At 40.0% G+C, this 16,507-nt stretch overlaps 1 protein-coding gene and 1 pseudogene across 1 annotated transcript in view; both read left to right on the forward strand.

Moving 5' to 3' along the window:
- Window positions 1-16,507, forward strand: part of PAK5 (p21 (RAC1) activated kinase 5) — a 306,571-nt gene that overhangs the window by 167,765 nt on the left and 122,299 nt on the right. The gene's annotated exons all lie outside the window — the stretch shown is intronic.
- On the forward strand, window positions 14,268-14,380 carry LOC128658519 (uncharacterized; annotated as a pseudogene).

Here is a 16,507-nt window from a genome sequence, read left to right on the forward strand (position 1 = left end):
CTTGCACCTACCTTAGCAAACTCACGTTCACAAAGGCTCCTATGTTAGGGAGCTATGGCCGCCATGCCAAGATTATGAGTGTTATGACACTAATAAAATTATTTCTGGCCTTTGTTAAACGATTTTTTTTATTTTCAAAGTCACAAGACTTTACTTGCAAACTTAAATGCTGAGAGAATGATTAGCATGACTGCCACTGACCTTTTGAAGAACAAGACCTAATCAGTGAAGCTGCTTGTGTGTAACGTTTAATGTTACTTGAACAATTTAAGAAAGCAGACCTGCAGGACTAAAGCTGAAGACTGGCAATTGGTGTATGATAATAGTTGTAAATAAAATATAAAAGGTTAGAGGTAGGTTGCACAACTTTATGAACCCTTTCATTTCCTTACATTTGTCTCTGTGACCATAGGAACCATGACCATTTACTATAGGGACTGTGAAACCTTGGACTTTGCATTAAAGCTCCTGCATCAGATCACCACCTCTTGAATTAGCAGAGACAGTACAAGTCACTTGAGGGCTGATGTAATAAGGATCACAAGCTCTTCAATAAATTTTCATTCAGTCTTGCTAGATTTGCAAAGCTCCCATCAAACAAAATGTTATTTAAAAAAATAAATGGGCTGACTCTTTCTGTCCAGTGGTGACGTGCCTTCCATTGGAAAGTATAGGCCTTTGGGACAATCCAACCACATCGCCAGAGAATGCAGATCTCGGGAGTCTGGAGGGATATGTTTTCAAAGGATGTTTACACAACATATAATGTGCATTCATTAATTATAAAAATGGTTACTGTTTTGTAAAAGTTCAAATATTCTATATGTAAACTATAGTTTCACAGTACATACAGTAGATGTTTTTACAATTGCTAATCTCAGCACTGAAAGGGTTGCTAGCAAGTATGAATGAAAAAGTTCACCTGCGGTGGATATTGTATATAAATTTCCCAATTGTAGGAACGCCTATATTTTTACTATGTATGCATTCACCATGGTTAATAAAGAACAAATAAATTGGGAGACTAACACTGCAAATAATAATTTCCTGTTGTTTTGAGAGGTAAAAATTCCAAGCTTAAAGTGATCATCAATTAGTGCCCGGTTTTTAAAAATACTATTAAAAACAGGGGCTCTTTCATTGATGAAAGTTTACATTGCACCATATTTTTACAAATACTAATCTTTTACTTCTTCAAAGCTAGATCGGCATCCCCCGCCTGCAGGTCCTCTGTAAATCTGTCACCAATGAAGAAACCGGCTTCCTCCAATCACGGCTTCCCCCCAGAGCGTCCATCTTCTGAGGCCCTGCCGTGATTGGAGGAAGCCGGTTTTGTCATTTGTGACGTATTTACAGAGGACCTGCAGGCAGGGATGCCGTTGTCGTCTATCTTTATCCCAGCAGTGTGGAGCTATCCCGGAGGGCAATGGCATCCTGCGCGGAGCGTCCTCTTCATACGGTCACCGCCGTACACTGAAGTTGAATGCAAGGTTTCAAAACGGCGTACCTTGCATTAATATTGGCTGATTTGATTCTTTAAATTCAAATCAGCCAATAGGATTTCAGTAGCTCATCCTATTGGCTGATTTGAACAGCCAATGGGATTTTAGAAGCTCTCATCCTATTGGCTGATTTGAATTTGGAGAATCAAATCAGCCAAAATGAATGCAAGGTACGCCATTTTGAAACGGGTACCTTGCATTCAACTTCAGTGTACGGCGGTGACCGTATAAAGAAGACATTCCGCACAGGATGTCATCGCCCTCCAGGATAGCTCTGCTCCGCACGTCAGGATGAAGATAGAAGACGTCCCCGAGATGGATGAAGGTGTCGCCGCCTGGAAGAAGATAGATGTCCGGACTTAAGGAACCATGAGTAGATTTTCTGGGGTTATTGTTAGGTTGTTTTTTTTTTGGGTGGGCTTTTTTTTTTACATTAGGGCTTTGGGCACTTGTAAAAGAGCTGAATGACCTTTTAAGGGCAGTTAAAGAGCTGAATGCCCTTTTAAGGGCAATGCCTATACAAATAACCCCTTTAGGGGCAATGGGTAGATTAGGATTTTTTAGAGCTAGGTTTTTTTATTTTGAGGGGTTGGTTGGGTGGGGAGGTTTACCTTTAGGGGGACTTAGTAGTTTTTTAGGGTAAAAGGACTGTTTAACTTAGGGCAATGCCCTACAAAAGGCCCTTTTAAGGGCTATTGGCAGTTTATTGTAGGTTAGGGGGTGTTTTTATTTTGGGGGGGCTTTTTATTTTCATAGGGCTATTAGATTAGGTGTAAATGTTTTTATTTTTGATAATTTTTGTTTATTATTTTTTGTATTTTAGTGTTTTTTATTTTTTGTGGGGCGCTAGTGGTTTAGGGGTTAATTGGTTTAGTTTAGTAGTTACAATGTGGGGGTTGAAGGTTTAGGGGTTTATAGGTTTAGTTTATTAGTTGCGATATGGGGGGCTGAAGGTTTAGGGCTTAATTCTTTATTATAGTGTTTTGCAATGTTGGGAGGCGGTGGTTTAGGGGTTAATATGTTTATTTAGGTGTCAGGGCAGCGGATTAGGGGTTAATAACTTAGTGACGGGGAGCGGCATATTAGGTGTTAATCACTTTATTTAGGTGTCGGCAATGTTGGGGGCGGACGTTTAGGGGTGTTTAGACTAGGGGTTTATGTTAGGGTGTTAGGTTTAAACGAAACTTTATTTTCCCCATAGACATCAATGAGGTTGCGTTACAGCGATCTCCATTCCGCGATCGCAGGTGTTAGTTTTTTTTTCCATTGATGTCTATGGGGGAAAGCGTGCACGAGCACCTAAACTCAGCCCTTGGCTTTTGTGCAGTATGGAGCTTAACGCACCATACCGCACAGCACAAGGAGGCTTTTCAGTAACTCGTAATGGCAGCGCTATGAAGAGTCCAATAATGCAAATTTTTGGGCGTTATTTTCGCACACCTGTTTAGCGCAAAACTCGTAATCTAGGTTATTGACAATTGTTTTCTTCTGAAAACAAGCGCAAGATTGTGATCAACCCCAAGGTTTGTTAGATCTATATCCACAAACTTATATGCCCTTCCTTGTGGTGATTTAGATTGCTCTATATGTAAAAAAGAAAGAAAGCAGCGCTAAATACCAAACGTGTCCCTTGAAATAGGTAGAAAACTTTCCAAAGTCAGGAAAATGGCTATATCCCGCCAAACGACTGCTACTGTACACAAATCCATGGGTTCCTCCTCCACTAATGGATAATTGACAAACTGTAGAAATAGAAAGGGAGACAGCGCAATCCTCGATTCAAGGTAGTATTTATTGACAAACGATCACAGCACACTTGTAAATTTGCACTTACTAGAAGTATAAAAATAACAAGCCCACAAATGGAAATTAGTCCTGCAGGAGGAGATGTGGATATTACAGCGATCAGCGTCAGTGCCTCAATGTTTATACGGGACTATCAGAGAGTTAAATTCGATTCAAACCTCCCAGCTTTCGGCAAAGGTAGCTCCGCTGACGTCAGTGCACAACACTTCTCCTACAGGTACTATAGAGGACCAAAAAAGCTCAACGCATTTTGCCGGTAGAACACACCGGCTTTCTCAAGAGTAAGACCGTTGCTCCTTAACTTGTGCGCTATCTGAGACGGCGTACAGCAATCAGCCCGATCGAATCCCTGCTAAAGACCGCTGCTCCATAACTTGTCCGCTGCCTCTGAGGCTGCGGTCTTCAATCCACCTTATCCGATCGATCGGGCTGATTGACACCCCCTGCTAGTGGCCAAGTGGCCACGAATCTGTAGGGGGCAGCATTGCACAAGCAGTTCACCAGAACTGCTTGTGCAATGATAAATGCCAACAGCGTATGCTGTCAGCATTTATCGATGTGCGGCGGACATGATACGCTACATTGTATCATGTCCGCCCGTACTTTAGTAAATTGGCCCCTATGTCTCAATTTCAAATGAGTTGTAGATTTTTTTCTGACAAATTTCAGTTGTGTCTATTTCCACTCCTCCTGTATCATGTGACAGCCATCAGCCAATCACAAATGCATATACGTATATTCTGTGAGTTCTTGCACATGCTCAGTAGGAGCTGGTGACTCAAAAAGTGTAAATATAAAAAGACTGTGCACATTTTGTTAATGGAAGAAAATTGGAAATTTGTTTAAAATTGCATGCTCTATCTAAATCATGAAAGTTTCATTTTGACTTGAGTGTCCGTTTAAGCTGCAAATAGCCTTCTGCACCCCTTTCTGTATCATGCAGCAGGGACTGTAAAAAAGTTGTTTTAAAATAAATATCTTTTCTGGCCATATTGAACTGACTGTGAGGTTCCGTCCACTGATGACATCATGATCTGGGCTGCGTCTAGGCACTCTGCTGAATAGCATTAACAGTCTGTTAATCCAACTAGTGAGCCTTTTGTGATTGGACCCCATATGTAGCCCATATTGTAATATCATCGGTGGGTGGAGCTTTGCAGCCATTTCAAAGTGGCCAGAAATAATATTCATTTTAAAATAACTTTTTTTTTTACCATTCCTGCTGCATGATATAGAAAATATGCTGGAGGTTATTTGTAGCTTAATCTAAGGTAAGACTTTAAGATGACTAAGGTGTAGACTGGTCCTTTAAGCATTTGGTCATTGCAAAGAATAAAACAGCTATTATTTACTAAAACAAAATGCATGCTGACACTACATTTGAGTGTGATTTATGTGTTAAATTAGAGCCACTAGATTTTCTTTTTATAGTAGATCCATTTTAATAGAAAGCATAGGAGATAGTTCATAATTCCCAAATGGGCTCTTGCAGTTTGCTTTTGCAGAGCCATTATTCAGGTTTTCTTTTTAAACACCTGGAGAAAAAAAATGTTAAAGGGACAGTCTACACTAAAATTGTTATTGTTTAAAAAGATAGACAATGCCTTTACTAAGCATTCCCCAGCTTTGCACAACCAACATTGATAAATTAATATACTTATAATATTTAAACCTCTAAATGTCTGTTTCTAAGCCACTATACACATCCTCTTATCACATGCTTTTTATTTGCTTTGCACAACAGGAGACTTCAAGTTCATGTGGGCCATATAGATAACATTCGGCTAGATTATGAGTTTTGCGGTAACAGGGGTGCGGTGCTAACGCTTAGTTTATGCTCACCGCTCACCTACAAACAACGCTGGTATTAACAGGTTTTTTTAAACCCGCCGTTAGCCGCAAAAAAGTGAGTGTAGAGCAGAATTTAGCTCCACATCTCACCTCAATACCAGCGCTGCTTAAGTCAGCAGTGAGCTGGCTGAACGTGCTCGTGCACGATTTCCCCATAGGAATCAATGGGGCAGTTTCGGCTGAAAAAAAACCTAACACCTGGAAAAAGCAGCGTTCAGCTCCTAACGCAGCCCCATTGATTCCTATGGGGAAATAAAAGTTATGTCTGCACCTAACACCCTAGCATGAACCCTGAGTCTAAACACCCCTAATATTACACTTATTAACCCCTAATCTGCCGCCCCCGACATCGCCGCAACCTGAATTATATTATTAACCCCTAATCTGCCGCTCCGGACACCGCCGCCACCTACATTATACTTATGAACCCCTAATCTGCTGCCCCCAACATCACCGACACCTACATTTTATTTATTAACCCCTAATCTGCAGCCCCCTATGTTGCTGCAACCTACCTACATTTATTAACCCCTAATCTTCCGCCCCCAACGTCGCCACCACTATATTAAAGTTATTAACCCCTAAACCTAAGTCTAACCCCAAACCTAACCCCCCAACTTAAATATAATTTAAATAAATCAAAATAAAATTCCTATAATTAACTAAATTATTCCTATTTAAAACTAAATACCTATAAAATAAACCCTAAGCTAGCTACAATATAACTAATAATTACATTGTAGCTATTTTAGGATTTATTTTTATTTTACAGGCAAGTTTGTATTTATTTTAACTAGGTAGAATAGTTATTAAATAGTTATTAACTATTTAATAACTACCTAGCTAAAATAAGTAAAAATTTACCTGTAAAATAAACCCTAACCTAAGTTACAATTACACCTAACATTACACTATAAATAAATTAATTACCTAAATTAAATTAAACTAATTACAATTAAATAAACTAAAGTACAAAAAAAACCCCACTAAATTACAAAAAATAATAAAATAATTACAAGAATTTAAAACTAATTACACCTACTCTAATCCCCCTAATAAAATAAAAAAGTCCCCCAAAATAAAAAAGCCCTACCCTATACTAAATTACAAATAGCCCTTAAAATGGCCTTTTTTTGGGGGCGTTGCCCCAAAGTAATCAGCTCTATTACCTGTAAAAAAAAATTACAATACCCCCCAACATTACAACCCACACACCCAACCCCACTCTAAAACCCACCCAATCCCCCCTTAATAAAACTTAACACTAACCCCTTGAAGATCACCCTACCTTGAAATGTCTTCACCCAACCGGGCAGAAGTGGACCTCCAGATGGCCAGAAGTCTTCATCCGATCCGGGGAGAAGAGGACCTCCAGACGGGCAGAAGTCTTCATCCAGGCGGCATCTTCTATCTTCATGCATCCGGAACGGAGCGGGTCCTTCTTCAAGCCAGCCGACGTGGAGCATCCTCTTCCAACGACATCCAACTGAAGAATGATGGTTCCTTTAAATGACGTCATCCAAGATGGCGTCCCTTGAATTCCGATTGGCTTATAGGATTCTATCAGCCAATCGGAATTAAGGTAGGAAAAATCCTATTGGCTGATGCAATCAGCCAAAAGGATTGAGCTCGCATTCTATTGGCTGTTCCAATCAGCCAATAGAATGCGAGCTCAATAGAATGCGAGGATTTTTTCTACCTTAATTCCGATTGGCTGATAGAATCCTATCAGCCAATCGGGATTCAAGGGACGCCATCTTAGATGACGTCATTTAAAGGAACCTTCATTCTTCATTTGGATGTCATTGGAAGAGGATTCTCTGCGTCGGCTGGCTTGAAGACGACCCGCTCCGCTCCGGATGGATGACGATAGAAGATGCCGTCTGGATGAAGACTTCTGCCCGTCTGGAGGTCCTCTTCTTCCCGGATCGTATGAAGACTTCTGGCCGTCTGGAGGTCCACTTCTGCCCGGTTGGGTGAAGATGTCTCAAGCTAGGGTGATCTTCAAGGGGTTAGTGTTAGGTTTTATTAAGGGGGGATTGGGTGGGTTTTATAGTAGGGTTGGGTGTGTGGATTGTAATGTTGGGGGGGGGTATTGTAATGTTTTTTACAGGTAATAGAGCTGATTACTTTGTGGCAATGCCCCGAAAAAGGCCATTTTAAGGGCTATTTGTAATTTAGTATAGGGTAGGGCTTTTTTATTTTGGGGGACTTTTTTATTTTATTAGGGGGATTAGAGTCGGTGTAATTAGTTTTAAATTCTTGTAATTATTTTATTATTTTTTGTAATTTAGTGGGGGTTTTTTTGTACTTTAGTTTATTTAATTGTAATTAATTTAGGTAATTAATTTATTTAAAGTGTAATGTTAGGTGTAATTGTAACTTAGGTTAGGGTTTATTTTAAAGGTAAATGTTTACTTATTTTAGCTAGGTAGTTATTAAATAGTTAATAACAATTTAATAACTATTCTACCTAGTTAAAATAAATACAAACTTGCCTGTAAAATAAAAATAAATCCTAAAATAGCTACAATGTAATTATTAGTTATATTGTAGCTAGCTTAGGGTTTATTTTATAGGTAAGTATTTAGTTTTAAATAGGAATAATTTAGTTAATGATAGGAATTTTATTTTGATTTATTTAAATTATATTTAAGTTGGGGGGGGTTAGGTTTAGGGTTAGACTTAGGTTTAGGGGTTAATAACTTTAATATAGTGGTGGCGACGTTGGGGGCTGCAGATTAGGGGTTAATAAATAAAATGTAGGTGTCGGCGATGTTGGGGGCAGCAGATTAGGGGTTCATAAGTATAATGTAGGTGGCGGCGGTGTCCGGAGCGGCAAATTAAGGGTTAATAATATAATTCAGGTTGCGGCGATGTCGGGGGCAGCAGATTAGGGGTTAATAAGTGTAATATTAGGGGTGTTTAGACTCAGGGTTCATGCTAGGGTGTTAGGTGCAGACATAACTTTTATTTCCCCATAGGAATCAATGGGGCTGCGTTAGGAGCTGAACGCTGCTTTTTTCCAGGTGTTAGGTTTTTTTTCAGCCGAAACTGCCCCATTGATTCCTATGGGGAAATCGTGCACGAGCACGTTCAGCCAGCTCACTGCTGACTTAAGCAGCGCTGGTATTGAGGTGAGATGTGGAGCTAAATTCTGCTCTACGCTCACTTTTTTGCGGATAACACCGGGTTTAAAAAAACCTGTAATACCAGCGTTGTTTGTAGGTGAGCGGTGAGCATAAACTAAGCGTTAGCACCGCACCCCTGTTACGGCAAAACTCGTAATCTAGCCGAATGTTATCTATTCTATCAGCCAATCGGAATTAAGGTAGAAAAAATCCTATTGGCTGATGAAATCAGCCAATAGGATTGAGCTCGCATTCTATTGGCTGTTCCAATCAGCCAATAGGATTTTTTTTACCTTAATTCCGATTGGCTGATAGAATCATATCAGCCAATCGGGATTCAAGGGACGCCATCTTGGATGACGTCATTTAAAGGAACCTTCTATTCTTCATTTGGATGTCATTGGAAGAGGATTCTCCGCGTCGGCTGGCTTGAAGACAGACCCGCTCCGCTCCGGATGGATGACGATAGAAGATGCCGCCTGGATGAAGACTTCTGCCCGTCTGGAGGTCCTCTTCTGCCCGGATCGGATGAAGACTTCTGGCCGTCTGGAGGTCCACTTCTGCCCAGTTGGGTGAAGACGTCTCAAGGTAGGGTGATCTTCAAGGGGTTAGTGTTAGGTTTTATTAAGGGGGGATTGGGTGGGTTTTAGAGTAGGGTTGGGTGTGTGGGTGGTGGGTTGTAATATTGGGGGGGTATTGTAATTTTTTTTACAGGTAATAGAGCCGATTACTTTGGGGCAATGCCCCGCAAAAGGCCCTTTTAAGGGCTATTTGTAATTTAGTATAGGGTAGGGCTTTTTTATTTTGGGGGCTTTTCTATTTTATTAGGGGTATTAGAGTAGGTGTAATTAGTTTTAAATTCTTGTAATTATTTTATTATTTTTTGTAATTTAGTGTTTGGTTTTTTTTGTACTTTATTTTATTTAATTGTAATTAGTTTAATTTAATTTAGGTAATTAATTTATTTATAGTGTAGTGTTAGGTGTAATTGTAACTTAGGTTAGGGTTTATTTTACAGGTAAATTTGTACTTATTTTAGCTAGGTAGTTATTAAATAGTTCATAACTATTTAATAACTATTCTACCTATTTAAAATAAATACAAACTTGCCTGTAAAATAAAAATAAATTCTAAAATAGCTACAATGTAATTATTAGTTATATGTAGCTGTAGGGTTTATTTTATAGGTAAGTATTTAGTTTTAAATAGGACTAATTTAGTTAATTGTAGTTATTTTATTTTGATTTATTTAAATAATATTTAAGTTAGGGGGGGATAGGTTTAGGGTTAGACTTAGATTTAGGGGTTAATACATTTAATATAGTGGTGGCGACGTTTTGGACAGCAGATTAGAGGTTAATAAATGTAGGTAGGTGTCGGCGATGTTAGGGACGGCAGATTAGGGGTTAATAAAATGTAACTAGTGTTTGTGAGGCGGGAGGGCGGCGGTTTAGGAGTTAATATATTTATTACAGTGGCGGCAATGTCCGGTCAGCAGATTAGGGGTTAAAACATTTATTTAAGTGTTTGCGATGTGCGGGGGGGGGCCTCGGTTTAGGGGTTAATAGGTAGTTTATGGGTGTTAGTGTACTTTTTAGCACTTTAGTTAAGAGTTTTATGCTACAGCGTTAGCCCATAAAACTCTTAACTACTGACTTTTAAATGCAGTATCAGTCTTGACAGGAGAGGCTGTACCGCTCACTTTTTCCAAGACTCGTAATACCGGCGTTAGGAAAATCCCATTAAAAAGGTAGGATACGAAATTGACGTAAGGGGATTTGCGGTATGCTCGAGTTGCGGAAAAAAAGTGAGCGGTACACCTGTACCTGCCAGACTCGTAATACCAGCGGGCGTTAAAAAGCAGCGTTGGGACCTGTCAACGCTGTTTTTTAAGGCTAACGCAAGACTCGTAATCTAGGCGATTGTGTTCACGCCCGAAAAGTTATTTAAGATTTAGCACAACACAGTACTAAATCAACTCAATAGATAATAAATAAAAAGTCATGTGATCAGGCTGTCAGAAGATGCTTAGATACAAGGTAATCACAGATGTAAAAAAGTATATTAATATAACGTGTTGGTTATGCAAAACTGTGGAATGGGTAATACATGGATTATCTATATTTTAAAACAATACAAATGCTATTGTAAACTGTCCCTTTAACATCCATTCAAATGCTATTGTAAACTGTCCCTTTAACATCCATTTCAAATGTCAAAAATGCATTGAAAAATCAAATTTGCAACTCAAAATAGTCTTTTTCCCTTCATTTTAAATCCCACTGTGCTATAGAAAAAGAAAAACAGAAGATATTGACTGTACCATCCCATTTTGTGACATTTGTAGATGTAATTGTAGAGCAAATCGTTATCTTTCTAAGAAGCTTATTGTTTTTTTTTCCTTTGAACAACAAAAAAAGGTTAAAAATAGTATAATCTAAGTGTTGCATATCAATAATTATTTCACTGATTATATGTATCTTTGCTGATAAAGAACCGAATAGCAGAGCTGCATGTGATTTTATGCTATAATTATAAATGCATATTTTATTGAAATTACTCTTTGTGACACCTTTTTAAGAGCCTTAAACCAACAAATGCTTTGGAGGTTTACTGCTGAAAACAGTTTTTCTTATATTTTTTGTTAGGTTTTTATATTTCAGGATTTTTGGTCCCTACAAAATAAAATAATGTGCAGGGCTTTTTGTAGTCCAATAATTTTGAATAAACAACATACCTGTATATCACTCAGGATAATCATAAAACATCACGCTATAAATAAAGATCTTACTGAATTATTTTGCATGTATTGCCAAAGTATAATAAAGATAAGTTATTGCCAGTTGTAGATTTTAAGTGAAAATACAGTTTATAAGCAATAATCAACCAATAATTAAAATCATAAGAAACACTGTGCATGCACTCTAAGATTACAGTCACTAATAATAAGACGAAACAGTCATAAGACTCCATTTATTAATCAGCTAAATTAGGTCCTATAGTCATTTAGGATAACACTTCCCATTCACAAACACTAACAGTTCAGCGTAGATTACAAGAGGTGCTCAAAAATATTACTGTGATTTTGCATTAACATTGCTCACACTCAATCAATAGGGCTTCTGTTTTAGCACTCATGTTTCAAGTCCAAATTTCTATTTCTTCTTAAAGACACGATGAGTCCACGGATCATCTTCATTACTTATGGGATATTCACCTCCTGGTCAGCAGGAGGAGGCAAAGAGCACCACAGCAGAGCAGTTAAATAGCTCCTCCCTTCCCTCCCACTCCAGTCATTCTCTTTGCCTCCGTTAGTGATAGGAAGAGGTAAAGGGAGGTGTTAGAAAAAGATTCTTCAATCAAGAGTTTATTATTTTTAAAGTAGTGCCAGAGAGTGCTGTTTTGTTCTAAGGAGTAGCCGTAGTCCATATCAGTCTCTGCAGTAGAGCTTTTGGTGGCTTTAGAGCAATGGGAACTGGTGGGACATAATTCTCACTGCGCCTCCCATACACTTATGCTGCCCTTATCCTGATAGCCTAAGTAAGATAACGCAGGCTTTATTTTTATCCACAGGGCTATGTGAGGGAGAGGACCTCCTAAACCTGCTGAGCTGCCCTGCTGTCAGGCAGAGTTCAAGGTAAGTGCTGACTTTTTTATTCTGGGTCAATAAATGGATTTCAGAGAAGTGGAGCACTCTATTTATTTGAACTCCTACATCTGAAAGGAGAGACCTTCTTGACAGCACCTTCTTAGCAGGGGCTAAAGGAGATTGACTTATTTGGGGGATCACGTGGGCTGAGGGTAAATAGAACTCAGTGGGAGGTGAGATTGTTTAAACATTATTTGGCTGAGCTGCGGTAGAAGAAAAGCAGTAACCAAATGTGTCCCCATGTTTATGAAGGCTCAGTTGGCTCCCAGTGGCGTTATAACACTGTTAATAGCAACCGGGAACTCTAGGGTTGTTACGCCCTTGATGGGCTAAGGAGATCGCTGCTTACTTTGGGGATCACTTGAGCTGAGGGTAAATTGATCTCAGTGGGAAGTAATAGACTTACACTTTATTTGATTGGGCTACGATAATGAATCGGTAGCCAAGTTTGACCCCAAATTTCGGATGCCACAGTTAGCTCCCAGTGACGTAGTTATAACTGTACTAATGGCGACTGGGAGCTACATGTTTTTTATGCCCATGATGGGCGTAGCCTTGTGTGGCGCCAGTTTTGTGGACTGCGCACTTTTTCCTCCCCTGCTGTTTTTCAGGATCGGGGGACGTGTTTATCACAGTGTGTTGTGTTCAATAGTAAGGGGGATCCGGACAGTGTTAGAGCTGCGTTGCGGTCCTGTTTACAACTCTTTTACATGATTTGTACAATGATTTCTCAACTAAAAAGAGAGGGCATTGTACAAAGTTACTGTTCTACCTAAAGATCGATGTTATAATGTTCTAGTGTTATTGTCATACACAAATGAACTTTTATTCTAGAAGCTAGGATGGTTTATGTTTTTTACCGTTATGCACTCAAAGAGCATAAAGTTTTGGGACTGCTGGGCACCTCAGCAAGTTTTAGCTGAGGGGTAGTTGTGTGCTACAGTGACTATGTAATTCTAGATTTGAAAATAAAGAGTTACATTTTAAATTTTAAGGAGACAGTAACGTTTTCATGTTTAAATTTTTATTATAAAATTTTCACTTATTCTGAGCCTATTATTTCTAAGACCCCTGCTGTTCAGGAACTAATTGACAAGTGTGCCTCAATTTCTCCTACAGTATCCAAATTATGACCCACATGCAGTGCTCTGCGCTTCCTTTAACCCCGCACAGAGTTATTCTGCATTGCAGACATTTTATGTTTTTACATATGATCGTAAACATTGTTAGAGGAATTATTTTCAATCATTTAAAATAGAAACTTGATTGATTCAGTAGATACTGTCCTGAATGGTTCTTCCCGGTTTCCTGAAAAGAAGATACTTGGGGATTATCGGAGAGAGATTTCCAGTCTCAGATGGAACAATATCTTTTTTTTTAGCTTGATTTCCTCCATTTGTTACTTTAGGAGGTTTTAGCTACCCAGGGCGATTCCGACACCGTCAGTGTAATCTATGCTCATGCGCATTCCCTTTTTTAAAAAAAAAGTTTCCCATAGCCGTTTCAACTAAGGAGGCTGGGCAATCTTTTCCTAGGGTGGAAGGAGTAGTTTCCATCTTAGCTAGGAGTCCTACTATACCATTAAAGGATAGTTGAGTTTTTCAAGGGTACTATGGGCAATAATCAGCAGAGGGATGTATACCAGGGCTTACATGGCATCCAGCTGTGTACTTTGTTACCGTTACTGGAATGACGGCATATTGGTCTGATGTGTTATCTGATGCTACTAAGTCAGTAACTCCCCTGGATAAGATCCAGGATAGGATAAAGGCTTTTAAATGAGCTGCGCGATTTATTACCCGCGCTTTACCAGTACCCAATACATTTTTATACGTTTTTTTCTGTTACAATTTACAGAGTCTTATGGTTAGAGCCTTATTCTACGGACGGACGCTCTAGGTCTACGCTTTTAGCGTCTTCTTTCAAGAGAGACCTTGTTGGGACCCGACTTGGTGGAACTGTTCTTTTGACATTTTGAAGAATTTAAAAAAAAAAATCCAAATAGTTTGCTGTCAATCAAGGACAGCATGAAGGTTATGCCCTCAACCCGGGATTGGGCCTTCTAGGGGTCGGACTTTCCGTCTTCGTTCAGGCTTGGGCTCAAGATGTTCAGGGTCTCTGAACGATAGTAAAAGAGTATCACAAGGATACAAAGCAGAGTTCAAAAGTTTCCTCCTAGAGGCAGTTTTCTTTTCCAAGATTATTTGCAGATCAGACTAAAGGAGAGGCGGTCTTACTCTGCGTAGAAGACCTCTCAGATATGGGAGTGCTTGCTCCAGTTCCAATACTGGTTCAGGGTCTGGGCTTTTCTACTCCAGACCACTTTTTAGATCTTCGGCCTTTTGGCTAAGATCAAGTGTAGTATCTGTTCTTATCGGTTTAATATCTGATACGTCCCCTATCTGGGGACCATATAAAACAAGAGTCTAGACAGATTTCTTAGCGTACATCCTTCAATTTATGACCTCAATGGATTTAAAAGACGCGTATCTACATGTTCCCATTCACAGGGATCATCTCAAGTTCTTACTGTTTCCTTTTCTGGACAAACATTACCAGTTTGTGGCTCTTCCTTTGGTCTTGCCACAGCCCCAGAATCTTCACAACGGTTCGGGGATCTCTGTTGATGGGGTTTGTGTAAAATAGGTTGCAGTGGCGCCTTATCTAGACGACATTCTAGTTCCGGCTACATCATTTTCATCTAGCAAGGTCTCACACGGACTTGGGATTATCCTTCCTAAAATCCACGGCTGGAAGGTGATTTTAGAAAAGAATTCCTTAGGCCCACACTCAAGCGTGCCTTTCCTGGGTCCCATAATAGATTCTCTATCTGTGAAGCTTTTTCTGACAGAAGTCAGGAAATTAAAGTTTATCGATACTTGTCTAGCTCTGCAATCTTCTCCTCGCCCTTCAGTGGCTCAGTGCATGGAGTTAATAGGTATGATGGTAGCAGCAATGGACATCGTCCCGTTTGCTCGCTTTCATCTCAGAGCTCTGCAGTTGGACATGCTCAAACAATGGAATGGAAATTATTTGGACTTGTCTCCTCGACTTCTATTGGCACAGGAGACAAAGGAGTCTCTTCTTTGGTGGTTGTCTCTAGATCATCTCTTCCTGGGAGATTGGGACAATAGATCCCAGCCTTCTGGGGTGGGGAGCAGTTTGGGGCTCCCTGAGGGCTCAAGGGATATGGTCTCAGTCAGAGTCTTTGTTACCCGTAAACATTCTGGAACTGAGAGCGATCTACAATGCTCTTCTGGCCTGGCCTCAGCTGGCTTCGGCTCAGTTTATCAGGTTCCAGTCGGACAACATAACGTCAGTTGTCTACATCTATCATCAGGGAGGAAAAAGAAGTTCCTTGGCAATGGCAGAGGTCTCCAAAATAATTTGATGGGCGGAGACCCATTCTTGTTGTCTGTCAGCAATTCATATCCCAGGGGTGGACAACTGGGAGGCGGATTTTCTGAGCAGACTTACTTTTCATCTGGGGGAGTGGGAACTTCCTCCGGATGTGTTCTCCAGTCTGATCCTCAAATGGGGTCAGCCAGAGTTGGATCTCATGGCATCCAGGCAGACTGCCAAATTTCTGAGGTATGGATCGAGATCCAGAGATCCTCAGGCAGCTCTGATAGATGCTCTGGCGGCCCCTTGGTCCTTCAATCTAGCATATCTGTTTCCTCCGTTTGCTCTCCTTCCTCGAGTGATTGCCCGGATCAAATAGGAAAGGGCTTCAGTGATTCTCATAGCACCAGCCTGGCCTCGCAGGATCTGGTATGCAGACCTGGTGGAGATGTCGTCTCTACCTCCTTGGTGGCTTCCGCTTCGAAAGGACCTTCTGATTCAGGGACCCTTCCATCATCCAAATCTAGATTCTCTGAAGCTGACTGCTTGGAGATTGAACGGTTGATTCTAGCCAAGCAAGGTTTTTCTGACTCAGTCATAGACACTTTGATTAAGGCTCGTAAGACTGTCACTAGAAAGATTTATTACAAGATTTGGCTTAATACCTTTATTGGTGTGAATCCAAGGGCTTCTCCTGGAGTAGAGTTAGGATTCCTAGGATTTTGTCTTTTCTCCAGGAAGGATTGGAGAAAGGATTATCAACAAGTTCTTTAAAGGGTCAAATTTCAGCATTATCTATCCTGTTACACAAGCGTCTAGCTGATGTCCCTAATGTACAGTCTTTTTGTCAGGCCTTAACCAGAATTAGGCCTGTGTTTAGACCTGTTACTCCTCCATGGAGTCTTAATCTAGTTCTCAAGGTTCTTCAAGGGGTTCCATTTGAACCTATGCATTCCTTAGATATCAAGTTGTTATCTTGGAAGGTTTTATTTCTGGAAGCGATTTTTTCTGCCCGTAGAGTGTCTGAGCTTTAAGCATTACAATGTGAGCCCCCTTACCTTATTTTTCATGCGGATAAGGTTGTCTTACGTACGAAATTTGGATTTATTCACAAGGTTGTTTCTGATCGGAACATATATCAGGAGATTGTTGTACCTTCCTTGTGTCCTAATCCTTCTTCTAAGAAGGAGGGGCTCTTGCACAATTTGGATGTAGTTTGTGCTTTA

This window comes from Bombina bombina, chromosome 4 (assembly GCF_027579735.1).
Source record: "Bombina bombina isolate aBomBom1 chromosome 4, aBomBom1.pri, whole genome shotgun sequence".
Lineage (NCBI taxonomy): Eukaryota > Metazoa > Chordata > Amphibia > Anura > Bombinatoridae > Bombina > Bombina bombina.